Source organism: Mesoplodon densirostris, chromosome X, assembly GCF_025265405.1.
Source record: "Mesoplodon densirostris isolate mMesDen1 chromosome X, mMesDen1 primary haplotype, whole genome shotgun sequence".
NCBI lineage: Eukaryota > Metazoa > Chordata > Mammalia > Artiodactyla > Ziphiidae > Mesoplodon > Mesoplodon densirostris.
The window spans coordinates 63,500,661-63,505,740 of NC_082681.1; the positions used below are offsets into that span (position 1 = coordinate 63,500,661).

General features: G+C 40.4%; 1 pseudogene; it reads right to left on the reverse strand.

Moving 5' to 3' along the window:
- Window positions 1-570: 570 nt before the first annotated feature.
- On the reverse strand, window positions 571-3,827 carry LOC132481617 (protein phosphatase 1G-like; annotated as a pseudogene).
- Window positions 3,828-5,080: the final 1,253 nt, after the last annotated feature.

Sequence of the window (5,080 nt, forward strand, 5' to 3'; positions counted from 1 at the left end):
TATATAACAGTTCTGCTTTCTCCACAACCTTGTCAACACTTGGTATTGTCTCTTTTAATATTAGCCATTTTGATGGATATGTAGTGGCATTTTATTGTCGTTTAAATTTTTATTTCTTTAATTATGAATGAGGTTGAACAACATTTTATATATTTATTGGCCATCTGGGTATTTTCTTTAGTGAAGATTCTGTTCAAGTCTGATCCCCAATGTTATTGTTTTGTTTTGTTTTGTTTTTTCTTGATATTTTGCAACCTGCCTTATACTTAAAATAAATGCTGGATATTTTTAATATCAATGTATAAGATCTAAATCATACATTCAAATTAATAAAACGGGTTTTACTTATATCCTTTGAGACACTGTGATTTATAAAACATATATATTTGGTCATTCTGATGATGAATTGGACTTTGTCCATGGTTCCTCACCCTGAGCTCCCAAAACCATTAGAATTTGCTGAGTAATAAGATCAAAGAGAGACAATATTTACTCTCCTATTCTGAATTCTGATTTCTGTAAGCCACTCCAGCAAGTAAAACAAACCCAAGTAGAGATTTATAGGAACCTCTAATCTATAGCCAGTTGGTCAGAAGCACAGGTGGTAACCTGGGCTTGCAATTGGCATCTGAAAGAAGAAAAACAGCCTTATAAAATAACCTGTGTGATGTGAAACTATCTCTATAGTGTCAGAATTGAGTTGAACTGTATGACACCTAGTTGTTGTTGGAACATTTGTCGTTGGTGTGGGAATAACCCCCCTCCCCACACATTGGAATTCGGTGTTCCAGCCCATTATTTCTAAATTAAGAATTGCTGGGGGGAATGTAAATTGGAGAACAGTATGGAGAACTGTATTCTGGTTCTTTAAAAAACTAAAAATAGAACTACCATATGACACAGAAACCCTACTCCTGGACATATATCCAGAGAAAACCATAATTCAAAAAGATACATGAACCCCAGTGTTCATTGCACAACTATCTACAGTTGCCAGGACATGGAAACAACCTAAATGAACATCAACAGAAGAATGGATAAAGAAGATGTGGGACATGTATATGATGGAATATTACTCAGCCTTCAAAAAGAACAAAATAGTGCCATTTGCAGCAACATGGGTGGACCTAGAGATTGTCATACTGAGTGAAGTAAGTCAGACAGAGAAATACAAATATCATATGATATCGCTTATATATGGAATCTAAAAATATGGTACAAATGAACTTATTTATAAAATGGAAACAGACTCACAGACTTAGAAAACGAACTTATGGTTACCAAAGCAGAAAGTTGGGGGGAGGGATAAGTTAGGAGTTTGGAATTAACATATACACTCTACTATATATAAAATAGAAAGCTAATAAGAACCTACTATATAACACAGAGGACTCTACTCAATACTCTGTAATGACCTATATGGTAAATAAATCTTAAAAAGAGTGGATATATGTATATGCATATTTACATGCATATATATGCATGTATATGCATATATACAAAATGAATGCATAACTGATTCATTTTGCTGTACAGCAGAAACTAACACAACATTGTAAATCAACTATTCTCCAGTAAAAATTAATTTAAAAATCAATCTAAAAAAAAAAAAAGGAGGACTTCCCTGGTTGTCCAGTGGTTAAGAATCCACCTTCCAATGCAGGGAACATAGGTTTTGATACTTGGTCGTGGAACTAAGATCCCACATGCCATGAGGTAACTAAGCCTTTGTGCTCTAGAGCCCATGCACCACAACTAGAGAGCCCACGTGCTACAACTACCAAGCCTGCCTGCTCTGGAGCCTACATGCCACAGCTAAAGAGAAGCCCATGCACTGCAACAAAGGGCCCATGCACCACAATGAAAAGATCCGACATGCCACAAAAAAGATACTGCATGCCACAACTGACTCGATGCAGCCAAATAATTAAATAAATAAATATTAAAAAAAGAAAAGGATTGTATAGGTAATAGGTTTTTGTGTGTGTGTGTGAACCAATGTTCACCTTCTTCCAAAACAGAAGGAAGTGGAAATGGAAAGATTGTTAAAATATTTGAAACTGTATCCGATTTAAATATCTTCACATAAAAATTGAGGAGACAAATAAGCCTCATAAAAAAAAACAAAAAAAAAACAAAAAAAAAATAAATGTATGACAGGTATCCATCTTGACAAAGATAATATCAGGAAGAATGCCATATATAAAAAGCTAATAAAAATCTAAATTACTACTGATACTGTAACAGTATTAAATACTATATAGGGGACTTCCCTGGTGGTGCAATGGTTAAGAATCCTCCTGCCAATGCAGGGGACATGGGTTCAATCCCTAGTCTGGGAAGATCCCACATGCCGTGTAACAACTAAGTCCATGCGCTCTAGAGCCTGTATGCCACAGTTACTGAACCTACGTGCTGCAACTACTGAGGCCATGTGCTACAACTACTGAAACCCGCATGTCTACAGCTCGTGCTCCACAAGAGAAGCCACCGAAATGAGAGGTCCACCACTGCTGTTGTACCACTGTCAGAGACAAGCTCCTCTTTGTCTTCCATCCCAGGCACCATCATCTCCTCTTCTTCTTCCTCATCCTCTTCAGCCTCCTCAGTGTCTTCCTCATCTTCTTCATTCACTGCCTCTTCACTGCTGTAGCCATCTTCTTCCTCACTGTCTTCCTCTTCCTCCTCCACCTCATCTGACATCCTCACTGTCCTCAAAAACTTGGACTTAGCAACTTGAGGCAGCATGTTGGAGTCTGAAGTGTAGGAAGGCCCAGTCTCACCAGTGGGAGTGCCAGGCTCCACACCTTGGCCTGCCCCAGTCCCACATTCTGAGTTGGAGGAAAGGCCCATGTGAGCCTTGGCTGTGGGGTTATTTTCCTCTGAAGCAGTTTCCTTAGATTGATCCACAGGTTCTGCCTCTCCATTGAGGCCCTGGGACCCTGGTTCCTCTCCTGCCCCAGCTCCAGATTTGCTGTGGGGAGAAACCTTTTGACAGCTCTTCCCATAGCACATCAGCAGCTCTTCAATAGTCACGATAGCCTCTTCATGCAGCAGGGCAGCCTCCTCATTGTCCACACCATCTTCATCAGCTAGTTTTTCTTTTTCATCCTCATCCTCAGTGGGTTGCCCTGCAATCTGTGCCAGCTCCTTAGTGACTTTCTCAGTGGTCAGTTTAGCATCAATAGCCATGAAAGCATCTTCCAAAGCCTTCTATAGCTTGCTTTCTTTTTTTTTTTTTTTTTGCGGTATGCGGGCCTCTCACTGTTGTGGCCTCCCCCGTTGCGGAGCACAGGCTCCGGACGCGCAGGCTCCGGACGCGCAGGCTCAGCGGCCATGGCTCACGGGCCCAGCCGCTCCGCGGCATATGGGATCCTCCCAGACCGGGGCATGAACCCGTATCCCCTGCATCGGCAGGCGGACTCTCAACCACTTGCGCCACCAGGGAGGCCCAGCTTGCTTTCTTTGTAGGCCTTCTGATCTTTGATGATATCATGAAGATATTTGGCACAGTACAAGGCAACTTCCTCCCCTCCATGTCCATCCTAGACAGAAAACATAGCTGTCTCACTGTTCAGCTCAGGAATACAGTTGTGAGCATCCTCTGCAGTCTAGCAGCCTTAGCCTAGGAGATCTCAGTACAAATGGCAGAATGTTTGGGTGTTGGAACTCTAGACCTGACCCATTTGGATTTATGGCAACTCCATGGAGATGCCCCAGCCTTGCATGGCGGAGAAGCCTTATGGCAGCGGCAGCAGCAGACACAGGGTATCGACCCCGTCCCAGGAGCACTTCACCACGTTGGGCTGGGAGATGTAGGCACCCATGAGGGTGGCTGACCAGCAGCCTCGGGGCAAGCAAATGGAGCGTGACCCATGCCGGTGCCGGAACCAGAGCCCCAGGTGCTCACGTGGCAGGAGCTGGCTGGGTTGAGCGGCAGATGATGCAAGGTACAGGTGAAAAGCATGAGGTGGGCCAGGAGGCGGTAATGGGACAGAAGCAGAGAGAGAGTGGAAGGGGAAACGGTACCGTTTCAGACACTGCCCAGCTGGCGTGGTGCTGATTATGTAATTTTTAAAGTAAGTATCTTTCAATAAAGTTTAATAAAGCCTAGCTGTCCTCAGAATAATGAAGCTTACTATGTCCTCATGTATGTCTACTGCCAAAATTGGACAAGAAGTTTTAGAAAAAGAAAATTGCAGTTAGAATTTGTTTGAGGAGACAGTTTATGGTGACCAGTTACATTGAATTGGAGAGAATACCTAATTCCTATTCTCTCCTTACTATAAGTTGGAAATGGGGAAAATGTTATAGCAGTTTCTTAACAACAATATCTTCAGAAAATTGGATTGTTATCAATCAACCGAGAAATGGACAGAATTCTAATCAGTTTTTAGAAGATCTCAAAGAATAAAAAGTAATTACCCAAATTTTGATTCAATATTTGTTCAGCAATTGTTTTTTTCAGTGTTAAGACACTGCACTAGTTAATGGGGATACCAAAGTGAATATAATAGACATGTCCCTGATTTATAGGGAGATTAAAATTTAATACAGAAAAAGATCAAATTTATGTAATGAAAATCACAAACTGTCCTTTAAATTCGTATTGGATTTTAAGATTTAGAAAAACTAGAAAAGGCAACAGTTTGTACTATCCAACAAGCTAGACCAACCCTATGATTATCAATGTCATTAGTATTGGTATTGGTATAACGATGTTTGGAGGGCATCTTAGACCTGTTCACTAACATTGAAAATATTAGTAACTGCAGGTTAGACTTCTTTTTTCCAAAATTTAAAATAAAAATTAGAGTGTAAGAATGATTAGAATAAATTACAGATAGTAGATATTTTCCTGGAAGCAGATTTTGATGTTGTATTCAGAGTAACAGTTCTTACAGGGATTTGGGAAAAATATTCTTTAAGAAGAGATTTGGAAATTTATAGATTAAAAAAAATGTGTCTACTTCACAACTTTGTCTGAGAGGTAAACCCTCCCAGAAGGATATCAGGTATTAACTCCACCAGGTATTGTCCTTTTATATCATTCATACCTACAGAGTTTTATTATTTCATA